This window comes from Nymphalis io, chromosome 23, assembly GCF_905147045.1.
Source record: "Nymphalis io chromosome 23, ilAglIoxx1.1, whole genome shotgun sequence".
Taxonomy (NCBI): domain Eukaryota; kingdom Metazoa; phylum Arthropoda; class Insecta; order Lepidoptera; family Nymphalidae; genus Nymphalis; species Nymphalis io.
In genome coordinates this window covers 9,705,683-9,726,080 of record NC_065910.1, presented here as the reverse complement: position 1 = coordinate 9,726,080, position 20,398 = coordinate 9,705,683, and the positions used below count along the sequence as shown (strand labels likewise).

Here is a 20,398-nt window from a genome sequence, read left to right as displayed (position 1 = left end):
GTGCAAGCTCGTCTGGGTAGGTACCACCCACTCATCAGATATTCTACCGCAAAACAGCAGTACTTGGTATTGTTGTGTTCCGGTTTGAAGGGTGAGTGAGCCAGTGCAATTACAAGCACAAGGGACATAAAATCTTAGTTCCCAAGGTTGGTGGCGCATTGGCTATAAGCGATGGTTGACATTTCTTAAAATGCCAATGTCTAAGGGCGTTTGCGTTCTAAGTGGTCAACTTACCATCAGGTGGCCCATATGCTCGTCCACCTTCCCATTCTATAAAAAAAAAATCTGCTAGGATGCTCTTGGAATTTTATCTAATAGCAATAAATAATAAGTGATGTTACAAAATTTAGAAGGGACAATGGGACTGACGTGCCTGTGTAGGACAAAAGTCCCTAAATTAAATAATGAATTTTAAAAAAAGAATATATTATAATAATATACATATTTTTGATATGTATAAATTTTTCTAAGGCAAAATGAAATCAAAGTAGCGTTTTGATGTCCTGCGGTGATATTTGAGCTTATGAGTGGGTGCTACCCAGACAATTTCACGCAAAGACAAACAAAAGTTGATCTTAATCAAAGAGTGCGGGTCCAAATAGGAGTAAGCATGAGTTTTGATATTCTCAACTTGTGTCTACACACACACACACCGTAAGAAACACCGTAAGCAAACCTGCATCAGATAATTTTTGCCACATGTGTCTTGCCTTTAATCAAAGCACTATATAAGCTACAATAATTGTCCTTAAGGGAAAAGAAGACCTCTGCCAAGCGGCTGCCAAGTTCCATTCACGGTGCGTTACTTTATTCTATTTAATATTTAATGTTAATCGTAGCTAATCTCATATTTAATTCAAGTGCTTTGACGCATGTCGAAACTGTATCCAAGTCACACATAATAATAAGTTAACAATGGATTTAAACATTAAAAATTTACAACAAAGCAATGCTTATACAACGCAATATGTCATGTAAAGAAAATCGAAATGACCTACATAAATCTCACATAAAAACCGTTCGTAGACGCGGTCCTTGCTATGTCGATTTAAAAAAAAAAACAGTCAATGATATCGGATTGTAGCTCTTATTGTTGTGCACGAAGGGTGAATTTAAATTGTATTTAGTTAGACAATCCGTCATTTGATCGAGTGGCCCCCGTTTTAAAATGCTAATGAAGAAGGGTTGGTGCACCCCAAAAAACATAGTTAAAGAGCTGACTTTGAAATAAAAAATTTAATTTTAATACAGACTTTATGTTTATTACAAAGTTGGAATTATAATAGAAGTTTGTTCCGTGGTCCGTTTATCGAAAACAGTGTAGGCTAGATTTATAACTTTGACATGATCATGTACTGCTCAGCGATTTCGGCCACGGTGGCCATTTTCAAGAGAGGCTGACCAACGCAGGACATATCTTAGAGCACTTTCATACGAAGTTATTTTAATTTCAGTTCGTGTATGTTGTAAGGATTATTAATTTATAATAAACTACACAGATTGTGAGCGGGAAAAAAAATTGTGAACAGAGCATTTAATTTAGAATGAAACGTTTAAAAAAAACAATTGTTTATAATTATTCGTGTATACGTACGTAAATTGACTTGTTTTTACATTGCTATTTTTCCTGTTAACGAATTAAATAATATAAATGACTAATACTTTATGTATTATGTTTAGAGATTAGAAGATACATTTTACAATATTGGTTTCCGTTATTTTAATTTAGTTTTAAATTATTAACAAGTCTATCTAGAATATGACGTCGGATTCTAATTATATCTCTATTAAATCGAACGTTTTTTTATATCAAAAATAGCCTCCTAGATTATAAAAAGTTAGAAGGGTGAAACCGCGTCCCTCTGCGAGGGGAGATAAAAGACACCGCGTAAACTAATTATAACTGCGCACACGCATTCGGACACGCGACAAGTAGTATGGAGAACACTTTTGTAATAATACCACAGTTCATTTTGCAACTGCTTTTTATAATAAAAGTATGTAATTATTACAAATTAATAAAAAATACGTAATAAGATAATTATAATAAGTTGTTATATAAGAAGATAATTATATTTGTGATATGTGTGTGGTACCTACACAGACTTGCACAAAGCCACCAAGTAAATACATATACAATTAAAGTATGGCCTATGTATGAAAGTCACAACTTCACGCTTTTATCATCTATATGTTATTGTATAATAGACAAAATTAAAAATATCTACAGACAATTATTATAAAGACAAAGAGGTTACCTCATGAAGGGTGTCATGACTTTCTCTCTCGTCTCTTAAATGATTGTCGCTGATTCTGTTAAATTGATCAATATATTAATATAAAATATTTTCTACTAAATATATAACCGAGATGGCCCAGTGGTAAGAGCGGGTGAATCTTAACTAATGATCGTGGGTTCAACCAGGGCAAGCACCACTGAAATTGCATGTGCTTAATTTGTGATTATAATTCATCTCGTGCTTTACGGTGAAGGAAAACATCGTGAGAAAACCAGCATATGTTTAATTTCAGCGAAATTCCACCACATGTGTATTCCACCAACCCACATTGGAGCAGCGTGGTGGAATAAGCTCCAGAACCTTCTCCTCAAAAAAGGAGAAGAGGTCTTAGCCCAGCAGTGGGACATTTACAGGCTGTTACTGTGTCTCTAGAATGATTGTTGGTGATTCTTTTAAAATGATCAATATATGATAATAAAAGATTTTCTACTAAATATATTGTGACTTCAACTATAAAAATAAATATTATTATAAATTCACAATGTTATGTACTTCATATAAATAAATAAATTCCTTCTCCGTACAAGTTACCCGTCTGTGATAAATCTGCACATGTTTGGCGCGTGCCTCGCCCGGGGAGGACGGCGCAGAGTAGTGTAAGTCAGATTGTATTACAAGACTTTAATATATAATACATTAGTAACGGACCAAACATATTAATTAATGTTGACATATTAGTTATACATTGTTATAACACATACTAAGTATCTATATAAATAAAATATCGCCATTCAATATTTACTTTTTAATATCCCTTATGACAGATTTAAGAACAATTAAAGATATATAAAATATATTTGAAAAAATGTTTAGTATTAAGTACCTTTCAAAATATATACCTAAGTGTATTTTTTGACAGTTGCAATTATCTGTACGCCAATTACTCTGTGGTTATATGTAAATGGCTAGCACGAAAAATTTATGTCCTGTTGAATAATTCCCTGCATTAAAAACGATATTACGTTGTGCGTGACTGTTCCATAATTCGGGGCTTTGGTTCGATTCCCGGGCCGATTACGAAACAGCTGACCCTGTGACATATTGTTGTAATGTCATTCTGTTTATAAAATTTACAACTTTAGAAAACTTGTGCTGCAGAATATTATAAAAGCTATATATTTGTCAATCCTAAACAAATATATTTATTTTCATTTTCAACAAATCATGAGCGTTATTTATAAAAAAGAAGGTCTCTTCGAATCAGTAAAAACATTCATCTTCATTGTTCTGGTTTCACTTTTTATTTTTTTTCTCGCAGTGTAAACCTTCAAAAAGGTACCCGGGTCCTATGGGGGTGGAACCGGGTTCTGGTTTCACTATGGTATGATGTATTCGTATATAAAGCATGAAAGGATTTGCTTGATGCTAAAAGGAAAGCTGACACTGGGGATTTATTTAACCATCGTAGGATGATAATACATATTTCTTTCGTACTTTCCTAAATATTAAATTTTATTATTTGACACCAGTTTCGCCAAGATTGGATCTTCACAGCATAGCACTCCCCTAAAGCTTGCCACAAAGTGCGACCCATTATCATAATACCTACTAATTATCCTAAATCCGTTTCTATAACGGGCCGGTTGGCGTGGTTGGTAGATATTTTCCTTTCGCGCCGCAGGTCGTGGGTTCGATTCCCGCAAAGGACAGACATTTGTGTGCATAAACATGTCTGTTTGTCCCGAGTCTGCGTGTAATTATCTATATAAGTATGTATTTAAAAAAGAAAAGTAGTATATGTAGTATATCAGTTGACTAGTTTCCATAGTACGAGCTCCGCTTAGTTTAGGATCAGACGGCCGTGTGTGAATAATGTCCCAGGATATTATTTTATTCAAACGTCCGTGTTCTTTAGACACGCTAATAATATACACATTACTAAATTGTTTTTTTAAAGCAATAATTAATTTATTATTATTATTAGATATATATTTACATAGTTCCCAGTCGTGGGAGTTCGGAACGGGATATCAATATTTATACATAGATAACTTAAGCATAATTATCAACTTAATCTAAATATAAAGATTATATATATGGAACTTTCCTTACATATGAAATTAGCATTTTGTTATAATGACCACTTTGATCTGAAATATCTCCTCTTTGGTTAAGAATTCCAAATTCACATTTATAAATTCATTTAGCTGGTACATTTGAGTTTTGAAAACAGTCATTTATTTGTTTTTTGCTCATTATTTTTTTCTTTGGCTTTGCTTCGCACAATGGAAAACATGAAATATCGGTATATTTACGAGTACGAGTTCTGACGTGGCACCAGTGCTGGTGTTGCAAAAGAAAGCACGGTACGTTTTTTGTTTAAACGTTTTCGTTCTGGAAATTTCAACCTTCAGAACTCACCCCGTGGACGGCCGGAGACCAAAGTGGAAAATTAAAAATTAAAGGCTATTGTAGAAGCGGATCCATCACAAAGCACTTCAGAGATATCTGCAGGCTTCAGGGTAACTGATAAAACTGTATTAATCCACTTGAAGCAAATTGGGAAAGTAAAAAAACTTGAACGATGGGTACCTCATGAATTGAGTGTTACTTTGCTCAACCGACACAATAATGAAGGGATTTTAAATCGAATCATTACTTGTGATGAAAAGTGGATACTGTACAATAATCGGAAGCGCTCATCGCAATGGCTGTACACTGGAGACCCAGCCAAATCTTGCCCTAAAGAAAAATTGACTAAGAAAAAGTTGTGAGTGTTTGGTGGACTAGCGCCGGTATCGTTCACTACAGCTTTTTAAAATCTGGTCAAACGATTACGGCAGATATCTATTGTCAGCAACTGCAAACCATGAAGGAAAAACTAGCTGCTAAACAACCGAGATTGGCCACTGCTGCTTCACGACAACGCAAGACCACACTGCACAACAAACAACTATTAACTTAGATGAGTTACAATTGGACTGTCTGTGACATCCACCGTACTCCCCGGACCTTGCTCCAACAGATTACCATTTTTTCCCGAATTTAAACAACTTCTTACAAGGGAAAAAATTCAACGCCTTCAAAGAGTTTATTGATTCTCGCCCCCACGGTTTTTTTAGGAAAGGGATCAATAAACTACCTATGAGGTGGCAAAAGTGCATAGATAACAACGGTGCTTACTTTTATTTATTAAATATATTTTACAAAAAAAATGACTTAATATTCCTTCCGTACAAAACGCCAATTTCATATGTAAGGACCTAATATTTCACTTATATCGAAATATATAAGCGAAATAACACTCATAATGAGATCTCATAAAGTATACGCCCGATTCACTTGAAATTTATTACAGTTACTCTTTCTCCGACGTAAACACTCACTTATAGCGGATTTTGCGCAAATCCTATCCCTATCCTATCCTAAAAATATATATATTAATATTTTTTATCTACCCGTGTGAAGCTGGGACGATTAGTTGGTATTGTAAAAAAACCATTGCGAACTAAGCTCTAGATGTAAAATGAAAAATCCTATCAATTTAATTTTAACAATATGGCCAATCCAAGCTACATGACACAGTTGTATTTTTTTTATAGAATTGGAAGGCGGACGAGCATATGGGCCACCTGATGGTAAGTGGTCACCAAACGCCCTTAGACATTGGCATTGTAAGAAATGTCAACCATCGCTTACATAGCCAATGCGCCACCAACCTTGGGAACTAAGATTTTATGTCCCTTGTGCATGTAACATTTATTACACTAGCTCACTCACACTTCAAACCGGAACACAACAATAACAAGTACTGCTGTTTTGCGGTAGAATATCAGATGAGTGGGTGGTACCTAACAAGACGAGCTTGCACAAAGCCCTACCACGAGTGAATTTTAATTTGAAAACACACGACAGTGTTATTTGAAATTTGCTGTGAAATATCAATAAAGTATATTGAAAAAGTAGATTCACCCGTGAAACATGCTGATCTCCAGATCCTTGGTCTCATATCTAGCCGCTAATCCAACGAGGCAGTTGATATATTGGTAGGCCAAATTTACAATATTGTGAACAATAGCCACTATACTAAAATAAGCAAATATATAACTAGAGTAGATAATAAATCTTCGTCAAAGTTACAGCCAGACTCATACGTCCAAAATCAATTTATCAGCTTTTATCAGGTTTCATCCGAGTGTAACTTTCAACTCTAAACTTCCGGTACTCTACTGATTATTTCTTAACAGAACAACTCAATGAGTTAAATGAAACAATTTTGTTACTATACGAAAAACATAGCATTCTATAAGCATTTCTATTTATATTAAAAAAAAATAACCTGGTGGAAGCCTCTCTGGGTAGGTACCACCCACTCATCAGATATTCTACTTAGGAAACTGTTATGTTCCGGTTTGAAGAATGAGTGAGTAACTACAGGCACAACGGCCATAACTAAGACGTTCCCAAGGTTGAAGCTTGGCACATTGGCGATGTAAGGGATGTTTAATATTTCTTACAGTTACCACATACCATCCCGACTTTAACTTGTAAAAAAATGTATATCAAGTCATCCATTTTTAAAGGTTAGAAGATCAGTAGTATGAAAAACGATCTTAATAATAAGTTCTAAGCTGTTATATCCTAAAATAACACTTATATTCGGCCTACAAAACCGAGCGATGGGTCGTTGAACCCATCGGGGTGGCCACCCTGATTGCATTACGAGTTTCCATTGTTACATCACTTGTCGATAAAAAAACCCAAACAATTATGATAAATTATAATTTTTACTTAGAATAGAACTATTAATAGATACTGATGGGTTATAAATCTGTATTTTAAAAACTGTAAAAAGTTTCTAATTAATTAATTGTATAAATATCCTGGGACATTATTCACACACGGCCATCTGATCCTAAACTAAGCAGAGCTTGTACAATGGAAACCAAACAACTGATATACTACATATAATACTTTTCTTTTGTAAATATATACTTATATAGATGATTACACCCAGACACAGGACAAACAGACATGTTCATGCACACAAATATCTGTACTGGGTGGGAATCGAACCCACGACCTGCGGCGCGAAAGGCAAGTATCTACCAACCACGCTAACCGGCCCGTCAATTATTTATAATTATAATTATCTTATATGTTGTGGGTATTGATTAACTATATCTTGAATTGTCGCTCGCTTAATGCTATATCCTGGGAAAAAGCATGAGAAATGGGCCAGATGGTAAATAGGGTCTTTGTTTATATATACATTAGTACTGAGAGATATCAAATATAAATACCACTCCTTATGCTGTATATATACCGCTAACTAAGACATATAAGATGTTATATATCTTGTGTATAATTATATTGGACTTATCATTCTTTAAGTCTGAACACAACAATACTAAGTTTTGTGTACTATCCACCTTAACAAAGCTCTTCCATCGGGTTTTATTTATAATTAAGCATGGATATTGATAATATATAATTGATGTGTACACAAATATATGAATCATGAAAAAATTGTTAATTGTTAAAATAGCAAGCAAATACAAGCAAATGTTTTTTTATTTCTTGTTTCAATTTGTATTATTAGCAATATTATAACAAATCATACGTTTTACCTTAAACCAGGCAGCACGCTGGTTTAAATGTTTGGGGTTACATCGTTCTACTTCAGTACAGAAAATATTGTTTCTAATATTCATATTGTTACCTTTATTGCTATTTATTTTCATATACAAAATAATATGAAATCAAATATATAATATAAATTAACGCTTGCACTTTAAATTATATTTATATGTATATAAGTAAACACTTAACAGATATCAAATCGTCATATTTGTAACGATATGACCTTATTTAGTTTTGTTAGTGGGTGGCTAGTTATAAGGATATAGATTACGGGGTACTAGGTTCAATTGTCTAATAGCTTATTATAATAAGGAATCATAATTTGTTAGATGTCTATGGTATGACACTAATTACACCGGCTCAGTCTTTCCTCTGTAAAAAGCAATATTTGGTACCCAGGAAGTGATGAACTTAATAAGATTGATCTGAACTTAACTACTCAACTTAATGGTACCCATTACCGGTAGGTATGTCGTATTAAATTATACCCCTGATTCACTTTGTAGATGAGAAAATTTTAAAGACAAATTTCAGGGTATTTTTATTATTTTTAGCGAAACAGGAAAAAGCTTTTTTTATTAACTTCTGTTACGCTTACTGGTTATAAACACACCTTTTATTTGCAGAATAGCGCTTTACACGCGGCTATGCTCGCGTCATAATTCAGAATTGAAAAATACTATTTTTCACAGCTCGTTTTCAAAAATGAAGGATTCTCATACAAACATTTCATCATCATCCCCTTTATCATTAGGGGTTACATTATCAGAAATCCTTCCTCAGTGCTAACCTGCCGTGTAAAAGGAATCTGTTTGTAAATTTTCATGGTGCCTTTTTCGAATTTTCACTAGCCCCATTAGTTTGGGCTATATTGATATGTGAGTCAGTTATTATTTTATATACATAGGCGAATACATAATATAACGTAAATAAACAGTAATCGTATGTAAAATATTATATACCGAAATAAAAAAAATCTTCCATCAACTTTATTTGTTCAAGAGCTAATTTTAAAATAAAATTTTTAATAAGATACTGAATGGAAACAAGCTACCACCCTCTACGGTGGCTGAAAAAGGCTTCGGCCCCTAATAAAGACATTTACAAGCAAAATGCAACCTTAATAATTATAGTCCAAGTCTCATTTTCACTTACCATCAAAACATTTCCATTAAATAAAACATTTACAGCACACATTAAAGACAGAACTTTAACTACCATGAATAAGGTTCTTATTTCATTAACTTTACAATTTCCGTGTTTTATATTTATTGTTATTTGAAATTAAGCTTTATGTTTTATCGTTAAAGTCGTATTTTCGTTGTTATACTGTTTAAGAGTTTGCAATATAAGGGTCTTAATGCGAAATAGGAAGAAAATGTAACAATTGTTTGATAACGCTTTTAATATAAAGAACTTTAGAGTCTACATCAAAATATGTATTGTAGAACATTATTCGAAATGAAATAATAAGCTAATCTAGTACTAATTAATTTACATATTAGCAGGCCGTGCTGTTTGGCTTAACCCGTTAAATTTGAATTACATATTTTATTAAAAAGGATCAATATTATTTAAACGATAATTCCGCTCGATTTGCAGCAGTGTGCATAAGCGGCGCACACATATATATATATATATATATACATAGCACAGCTGTGAATTAATCTAAAAAAGTAAGTAAGCATAAAATATAAACAAAATAATTTCTTGATTAAAGACGTTTCCAATAAACACTGGTTATCACCATTATTATACTATATTAATTGAAGTTAGTGCTGAGCACAAGCCATGTTAGGTACCACCCACTCATCAGTTATTCTACCGGCAAACAGCATTACTAAGTATTGTAATGTGTTCTAGTTTGAAGGGTAACTGAGCCAGTGTAATTAATTATAGGCACGAGAATCAAAACTTCTTAGTTCCTAAGGTTTGTGTGGCATTGGCGATTGAATTATGTTGGTTCTTTAGCCTATTTTGGGGCGAACACTGTTCTAACTATTATAATATATTAAATTATATAATTCTAATTTCTCAAACCTTTTTTTAGTATGTACAAGTTTTGTCACTTTCTAATATTATCTACACTTTATTTGTATATTTACGGAATCAATCGCAAACTTCATGAAATTTGAATTACAGCCTATAAAAACCTAATTCTTTAATTTAAAATTCCCCCTTCTTATACTTTTAAGAATGAATGTACTATTTGTTTCCCAAATAAATAAAAGATATGTGTTGACTGCCTCGTTAATCTAGTATCTAATTAAAGGCCGCAGACACTAAGGTCCTGGGTTCAGACTACAGGTCAGGCCGAATATCAGCGCGGACTCTGGAAATTGGAAGTGTGCGCAGTCCCTTTCTCGGAAAGCACTTAAAGCCGTTGGTCCTGCGCCTGAACTCTTTCCGGTCGTGTCGGATTTGCCGTCCTGTCAGATTATGAGAGTGCACTTGTGTTAGCGCACACATTTGTACACAATATGTCGTACGTATTGGTTCGCCTCCCTTGATAATGTTCGCCGTGGCTGAAATCGGTGAGGATAATATCATCATGTTAGTTATTCAATCAACTTATTATATGAGTTGTTCAAAATGCTCTTATTCCAAAATAAAAAAATATATGTGAACGAATGTGTTTATTAAATATTTATTGAGTTCATAGATCATACTCGTAGCACACATTGGGAATGAAACGATCGCCCCCTGGCTATTAATGTATCATATTGAAAATTGTACACAAATAAAATAAGACAAAAATTTCTTTATTTATTTATTTAATCGATACACCACAGTATTTGAAATATGGCACTTAAAACAAGAATACGATAAAATGACAGATACAATTTCAAACACTTAATAGGTATATACAGCATTAATAGTTACGTTAGCCTCCAAAAACAATTTTTTTAACAATACTCTATTTAATAAATACTACAGACTGCAATATAACACGCTTATTAATTATTTGACATTCAAACAATTAGCAAAAAAATAAAAAAAAATGAAGTAAAAAAAATAAAAATAACTAACAATAATTACAAACAATGATAATATAAGATTTTTAGAGATAATACCGTAATTTACAAAGTTCTAATATTAAGTAGAATATAACAAACTAAATATAACAGTAAAGATATCACAATCACAATAAAGCTCCCAGCGTTAATTTTTTGCGAAAAAGAGGTAGTGAGTCGTGAAAAATGTCAATGCCATCGCTGTTGACTTTATTATATAAGTTTATGAGGTGGATGAGTGGAGAGTATTTACCTATATTTGATTTGGAAGTTCGAGAGGAGAAAATTTTTTTTAGAGGTTGTCTAGGTGCAGTACGTGGCACTGCTATGTTAATATTTTGTAGTAGATCTGTTGCATCCAAGTGGTTATTCAATAATTTATAGAGAGTAATTAGAGAGGCAATTTCGCGGCGTTTTTCTAGAGTGCACAGTCCAAAATATTTTAAACGTGATTCATAGTCGGCCTTATAAGGGCAACTGTTACTTCTACTAGCCAGTAATTTTGTAAATTTGTGTTGTATGCGTTCTAACCTTTCAATGTAAATCTTATAATGCGGATTCCATACTACAACCGCATATTCTAAAGCGCTACGTATAAACGAATTGTACAAAGTTATGATAGTTGCCGGTCTCTTAAAATCATTGCAGTTACGTCTGACAAAACCGAAGCTTTTCCAGGCCTTCGTGGCAATATGATTTATGTGAGTGTTAAATTTAAGTTTGGCGTCGATCATAACACCTAAATCACGAACAACCGAAACTTCCCCGAGCGATTTGCCCTGTAAGCTATACTGATGTCTTATTATGTTTTTATTTCGCGTAAACTTAATAAACTGGCACTTATCGACATTTAGTTCCATTCCATTCAAATCACACCATTTTTGTATGGAGTTTAGATCGTCTTGGAGCAATTTGCAATCATTCATGGATGTTATAGAGCGGTAAATCTTTAAATCATCAGCAAAGATAGAACATTTGCTGTTCTTGATACAGTGTGCAATGTCATTGATAAAGATGATAAATAATATTGGGCCTAGGTGTGATCCCTGTGGAACACCAGAGGTCGCAATAAACTCGTGAGATTTGTAATCACCGAGTGTAACTCTCTGTACTCGATCAGATAAGTACGATCGGAACCAAGATAGCAGGGGGTCATGAATGCCGTATAACCTAAGCTTGTAGATTAAGATTTTATGATTAACTTTGTCGAACGCGCTACTGAAGTCGGTATAGATCGAGTCAACCTGTTGTTTATTGTCTATGCACCCAGAAATGTAATGTATGTAAGCTGTGAGATTTGTAGTGGTTGACTTACGCTGGCAAAATCCATGCTGATCACTTGTAATCATGGTATTGATATATTGGGACAAAATTGGGGTAATTATACTTTCAAAGGTTTTGGATAATATGTTTAACATTGAAATCGGTCGGTAATTTCTTACATCGCTCTTTGATTTCTTTGTAAATAAATGTAAATTTATATAATGTAATTTATGTAAATAAATGTAAATTTCTCTCGCCGGTTTTATTTAGATCAGGGTATTGTTATATCTGGACCGTTTAAAGTTTTTTTTTTACTATTAATGAGTAATTGTCGAATTTGAGTCGAATTATTTTATAAAACAAAACGATTTTCAGAATTTATTTCAAATGAAAAAATATAATGTTTTAATTTGAGTCGAATTGCTAGCAACTAATTGTACTCGTATTAAAACGCGCTCATTCCGTTGAAGTATACTTGTAGCGATCGCGCAGTTAGCTCTAGAGCCGAATTTGCATTTAAATTGTTTCAGAATTCACGCAGGGCTGGGAGAGCTTTGAATACTTTTTTTATTTTTCATTCAAAGTTATCCATAAACATTATTCAAAATTAAGCTAACATAAATAAAAAAAGCTTTATCTGAAGTCGATAACAAGAATTTTTGAATCGTCATTACACGAACGTAAAATTTTAACTGGTTCGGAATGTAGTCTGTACTTAGAATAATCGCTAATTTAATAGTAATTAATTGAAATGATACCACGCCTTTTTATTATATACTACTGCCGTCACGACTTCGCGCGGATGAAATAAGAATTAAGAATAAGAATATAAATGAAATCCTGTAAAATGACACATTTTTTTGTCAAAATCGGTCCAGGTTTTTAAGAGTTCAATGACACATGTACAAAAGATTTATATATATATATAAGTATTTGAAGATTTCTTTATAGATACTCTGTTGTCTAACTAACTTTATACTGTACACAATGGCCCATTACCTAGGGCTTGTGAATTATACAGCCAATTTCCTACATCCGCGCTGCAATTGATAATTGACAAAAAAGGCTGTCTTTCTGGAAACAGAGGTCCAATACTGCATCTGTAGCCGTAAAATATATATCGGAGAAGCATTATTCCCAAAAATATCCTTATTATTGGATGTTTTTATTACTTGTCATTTGGTGTGTGAGCTTTATATTGGGTGAAATGCAAGCTAAAACAAATAATGACTTCATAAATTAAATAACACTTAAAACTAACAAATCACGAAATATTACAATTTATTTTACTTAACATAAAGCACAGCAGTATCGCAACAGCCGAGTATCCTCAATCACCCCATAATCATCCGCCTCTACCATTCAAACTCCATCTTTCTTATTGACAACCACGCCTCTCTTTTGTCTCTAACCCACTCCAGGCGTGAGCCTTGCTTTGGATGATGGTTTTTGAGAATTTAAATATCGAACAAAGATTCAAATAAAAAATTAAATAACAAATATCAATCATTCTCTACGTATATATATTTCAAATTATATATTTGTTCCGTGTGCAGTTGAAACGCTTCAGCCTTGTTGTAATACCGCAAACGTTTTATAAAACATATAAAACCCCGTCTTATTGCCTCCAATGTTGACAGGCTGGTTAATTTCGTCGAGACAAACGGAATTGCGATTCAACGGGGAACGCTGCGAGCATTGCTTCCATTCACTAGTCATGATTTGTACAGTAGTTATTTTTAATTTAAATTTATATTTTATAATGTATATTTTTTTATGTATAGTTTATTAGACGTCACCAACCCTTGTAGGGACAGGTAAAATTCAACGTCCAATCAAACTTGCTAAGTGACATTGACAGAGTGATGTCGGTGACGCTGGTCTCTCGTTTATAATGCAAATTAATAATGGGTAGATATGTCTAATAACTATAGACTGGCTGGCATAATGACTAGATTATACGAGTGCAACTTAATAGGTAATGGATTCGAACCCCAGATCGGAACATTAAAAATGTATGGAAAGTTATGGGATAACAATTGTTTTAATTAGTTCCTTAGTTCCCATTGTAGAATAGTAAACAGCCTGAACATCCTACAGCTAAGGCCTCCTCTTCCTTTGATGAGAAGGTTTGGAGATATATTTTACAAATTTATGCTGCTCTTAGTAGAAAGAAAACATGAAACGGGTATGCAATTTTTAATATAAAAGGCCACGCCCCGATCCACCGTGATCCGTTCCTATATTGTGATATATATTTTGGAATAGCTTTCCTATTCACAAAAACGCAACGTCAAAGTATTGTTTATTCAACTAGATCCATAAAAGCATTTTTAAATGTTACAGTATTAAACTAAACCTAAATGCTAATGTAGATTCTACAAGAACCGGCAACAAACCTGAGTTCCGCCGATTTTACTCTTTTCCACATTTACGTAGGTATGTTAATTAAATATATCCTAAATGAAAATTTTCAAATCCTGTCACATGCTTTCTATAATCCTTTATCGAGTAATAAATCTTATTTATTAATGTTTTAAGATGAGATTTAACTCTAATAATAATTGAAACAACCCTCATAAATTAATAATGAATAATCATCTTGGTCATCACACTGGCAACCTAGCGTGAATACGGTTAAGCACATGCTCAATTTATGATTAAAAAAAAAAACTATTCTTTCCAATTCTTTCCAATGAGCCATTTTGATCAAACATTGTTGACGTATAAACCCCGTGAACTTACACCCACGAATATTATATATCCGTAAGCCGAGCCTGTGGTTTAAGGTTACTGATGTTTTGACTTGGTGACCGTCTGTAAATATAAAAATCAGAAACATAAATGACCTTGAACGACTTCAATATTCACATTAAAAACAATTACAAGTTTTACACACATACAATATTAAACACGGTGTGTTCTTTGAGAGATCGTCTATGTATTATTTTTTGTATGTACCTACATGGCATAAAGAAAAAATGTAAGCCCTTAACTTCCACTTTTTAATCAATAAATAAATGTTAAGCTTATATATTACATAATAATAATTGACTTTGAGTTAACGATTTTACGATTATTTTTATAAAAGCAGTGACAATCATTTCAAAGCGACTAGCAAAGATAAACTTATAGCAGCAAGCTTCCGCCTTCACAAAATCAATACAGCCTTCCTGGGACAAGGTTCGTTATGTTAACGATTGCGTTATAATAAAAACGCGCAGATATTTTCAACTTTGCGAATTGATAAACACACATATTATGCTTAGACAAATATATTAATGTTTTAATATGCAGTTGATATTAGCTTAATTACCATGCAAGATATATAAATATAAATATTAATAGTTGATGATGTACATGATTTTAAAAGTTTCTTACCGGTTCTTTATTAGAATCTACATTACGAACTGGTTTTACATTGAATATAATCTCGTAAAATATCGATTCAAAAGTCCTTGTTATACTTAAAAGTATAAATATTATTTAATTTATTTTATGTAATGTAATTATTAAATATAACAAAATGTTATGTCTTTTAAAATAGATATGCCCCATTTTTATAGTCTTCCGTGTATTTTTTTTTTAATTATATTATAGTAAAGTATTTTATTTCATTTTAATTTATACATCATCGATAAAGCGATAAGCCTTGCACGCTTTCAACCAGCTTTGTATGCCATGCTAAAACCATGTATTGTTTGGGTGCAACCAAGTTTATTAATAAATAAATATTACAGAACATTGACGTAGTATATATCTACAATAACAATCTTTGTCTCCTCTTTACTTTATGGTTAATATAAAAAAAAACAAAAGCGAATCAAATATTCTCTACATTTTAAAAGCTGTTATCTAACTTCACCTGCTAGTATATCTGGGTCAAATTTTGCATCTGAATTTTAAACTAGTTCCAACCAATCGATTGAGCTAAAATTTTGCTAAAACTAAAACTTTAAATTTTAGTTTACAATATAAAATATTCTTTATTCAAGTAAGCTAATCAAATTACTTTTTGATATTATTGTTACATGTAATTGAATTTAGAGCATCCACCGGATTGAAATGTAGATTCTACCGAAAAGCACCGGCCGGTAGCTCAGTGACTAGGTATATTAAGTAAAATTGTTATATTATATTTATCATGCATGAAAATCAACGGATACTTAGTACAGGCTTTATTATCTATGTTGTCTTTTATTTACTAGTTAGCCTTATATATTAATGATATTCGTCATGAGATTTTAATTTATTAATATAATTTGCTTGGTTAATTATTTTAAATATACATAAAAATAATTTATTTCAACGATTAAATTAGTAAGTTAAAACTTAGTCATGAAAATTTTAGATATAAAGCTACGCAATTATAATCTATTCGAAGTGTTGGCAGACAGCCTTGGCTGAAGTTGAGATAGCCCTTTTGGGAGGTAATGCAGGCCTTTTGGGCAGTGTGCCATATTTTGATAGAGAACTGAATCTACTATACCACTGATGATGTGTTGTGTTAATCCTTTTCTAAAGTCTGTATAAGATTTAACCTTATAATTCTGTTTGCTTTATTAAATTCATTTTTTTATATTTGCCGGGAGAGCAAATGACTCTACTACAACTGATGGTAAGTGGTAGTAGAGTCCAAACGCGACGAATTTGTAAAATAAAATTTGTAATTTTAACGGCTTTTTTATCTAATCAACCTACCAACATATCTATTTGTTTATTTTTCTTTTTCTATATGCTTCATATTACTAGACCTGTAATGTGTATAATAATCTTATTCTTGCCTGTGCTTTTATTAGTATAACTACTTAATCAATTTACGCATACTTTTATTAGGGTGGCTGAAAGAAATCTCTTTTAAAGTTACAACACAATTTTTGTTTATGAGCAACCATTCAAAGAACTTGTTTGGTACTGGTTTAAATACAATTTTAAAATACAACGTTATAAATTAAGTTATAAAAATTGAAGCAATATTTAGGTATTATTATTTATGTGTGTGAACACACACATAAATAATAATACCTCGTTTTTATTTAGGTATTATTATTTATGTGTGTGAACACACACGTAAATAATAATACCTAAATAAAGCCGAGATGGCCCTGTGGTAAGAACACGTGAATCTTAACCGATGATCGTGGGTTCAAACCCGGGCAAGCACCACTGAATTTTCATGTGCTTAATTTGTGATTATAATTCATCTCGTGCTTTACGGTGAAGGAAAACATCGTGAGGAAACCTGCATGTGTCTAATTTCACTGAAGTTCTGCCACATGTGAATTCTACCAACCCGCATTGGAGCAGCGTGGTGGAATAAGCTCCAAACCTTCTCCTCAAAAAGAGGAGAGGAGGCCTTTAGCCCAGCAGTGGGACATTCACAGGCTGTTACGGTACGTTATGTGTGTATATAAATACATAATAAATGTATTTACCCAAAGAAAGGATTAATATAAGTTATAAATTTTTATTTATTACCTCGATATGCACAATTAATTTAAGTTCATAAATATTTTATTTAAATTATTTATATATTTTTTAATAGTATAGGTAGGCGGACGAGCATATGTGCCACCTGATGGTAAGTGGTCACCAACGCCAAGACATTGGCATTTAAGAAATGTTAACCATCTCTTACTTCACTAATGCACTACCAACCTTGGGAACTAAGATGTTCACGTGACTACTGTTCATGTGACTGGCTCACTCACCCTTCAAACCGGAACACAACTATACCAGGTACTGCTGTTTTGCGGTAGAATATCTGATGAGTGGGTGGTAGTGAAGTATAAATAGTATTAGACAATTTTATAATAAAAAATACATCCTAAAGTGAGCGACAACAAATATATATTGTATAGCCACAAGGACTGCTCATTGTCACAGGGTTGAAAAATCAGTTTGATCACTTTCCCTTTCAAAATCACTTTCTTTGGGTAAATACATTTATTATGTATTTATATACACACATAACGTACCGTAACAGCCTGTGAATGTCCCACTGCTGGGCTAAAGGCCTCCTCTCCCTTTTGAGGAGAAGGTTTGGAGCTTATTCCACCACGCTGCTCCAATGCGAGTTGGTAGAATACACATGTGGCAGAATTTCAACGAAATAAGACACAAGCAGGTTTCCTTGATGTTTTACTTTACCTTCAAGTACTAGATGAATTATAAACACAAAATTACAATAATCTACTATTGTTTATGATTTTTTTCCTATATATTGATTACTCATTGATCAAACGACATATTAACAATTTATATCGTCTTTATCAATTATGTATTTGTACAAAGGAATGTTTTCCACGATAACTGAGAAGCCGTGGAAACTCTTGAATGTTTAAAGTTTAAGAGTCGCCTGTCCCAATTCTGCTGAATTTCAAAGGAAGCTTTGCTTATACAATTTTATTTCTTTATAATGTATTCACAATAAAGGTAGGCTTCTGAATAAACAAAACGAGACATAATAAAATTCCATGAGTTAAAATTTTTATTAATTTATAAGACTTCCTGTCATTTTTAAGATCCCAGAGTAAATCAGTAAAATTACAGCCACAAAATCTTAAGCGCAGAGACCACCTCTGTCTAATTTTACTGATAAATAAAAATGATTGCCTATGTGAGTATAATATTTTACATATTGTCATAATTATTTTCCTTAATTAATTATTTTGTTGAACAATGTAAATATATTTATTAGAGCGACATGCCGGTCGAAAGAAGTCATAACAAAAAAGATTAGGCTTAGTCTAATAACACAGTGATGCAAAGTAACGGGTAGGAAAAATATGAGAATAAGGAAGCCTTAACAAAGGGCTATCGAAACGGTCGCGGATTAAAAAGCATACCTACTCTTGGACCTAGGTCACGTGATCGAGAGAAATAACTAACAAAACTTAACCTTTTTTATTCAATGCTACTTTTAATGGGAACACATGTAACTGTAAGCATAGAGATATTTATACACTTTTACTATAGAGTACCCAGTAAACGTCAAAAATATAAATTTTAAAAATAAGAAAATAATTACATTTTCCTAAATGGTAAAAAGTAATCGATAAATTGATAAAATTTTAAAAACGTAGCGTCCTTTTTTAACGTTAATATTATATACGTTAATATATTATAAATGTAAAACATAAATGATAAATATTGTGATATAGCTATACATATAGCAGCGCCAGGGTAGATTCAACTCAGGTTTTAAGAAAAAGGTAATAAATTTCTGTCAGTCAATAAGACATTAGTAAAAAATTATTAAATATTAAAAATTTTATTTTTTGTCCAGAAATTGGACGTTGATTGGCTATTACTTTCACGCCTTTCGATATTCATGTAAGCTTAAATATTAAAACTCAAAACAATATTGCTAGTACGTCATAGACTTGAAATAATTAATAATTCTATTTGTATTGCTTGTAATTACTTTTATAGAGTCATGGAAATACCACATATTTTTGTTTTCTAAATATACTTTATTGTTACCATTTATTATTTACTAGTTTCCGCACACGGCAGGGGTGGTGGCGTGTTAACTTCTCCTTTTCTTTACCCCTGACAAGATGAATTCAAAATTTCATGCTGATCGGTTGAGTTTTAAGATGTGAAAGCAAAAAACAAAGACACTTACGTATTTATAATATTAGTAAGGACTATTAAAATAAAATAAGTATTTACCTATTATTTTTAATTGTTATCTGTAATTCTGTAATTTTAATTTAACAAGCACTTTCAATTATATATTTTTATTTATTAATCACACATGCTCGTCCATGCATTTGGTTGCATTTTTATCTTATTTTTAAACATAATTATTGCTCTGTTTTTTTTTATAAAATTAAAAAACTAAAACAATGCCTAATTACACTTTACATATTATAATACTAATTAATACTTTACAAATTTATTATTTGTTGTTTTAGATTCATATTATCATTATATACATTTAATTCATATCTTCCTAATTTATTTGAAGATATATAAATACATAATTATCGATATATATGGTTATATACTCTAACCAAGTCATATATCTTATGTATGTTATAATCATAAACAATTAACAGGCAACTTTTGCCAAATGTCTTTTCCGATTATTATAAGAAACAATTCGTTATCACAATTGTAATAAATACTAACACTTCAAAGCGCTCCAGAAATCTTTAGGGTCACATTTTATTACTGAAATATCAAGAACCGGGCTTTTTAGGTCGCCGGGGATGGGCGAGGGCGGTAATT

At 32.3% G+C, this 20,398-nt stretch overlaps 1 long non-coding RNA gene across 1 annotated transcript in view; it reads right to left on the bottom strand.

The window, feature by feature from the left end:
• LOC126777609 (uncharacterized) overlaps positions 1–7,374 on the bottom strand; it is a 46,107-nt gene extending 38,733 nt beyond the window's left edge. The window contains exon 1 of the long non-coding RNA XR_007670067.1: positions 7,324–7,374. This is a non-coding gene — a long non-coding RNA (uncharacterized LOC126777609). The remainder of the gene's footprint in view (positions 1–7,323) is intronic.
• Between the last annotated feature and the right edge of the window lie 13,024 nt (positions 7,375–20,398).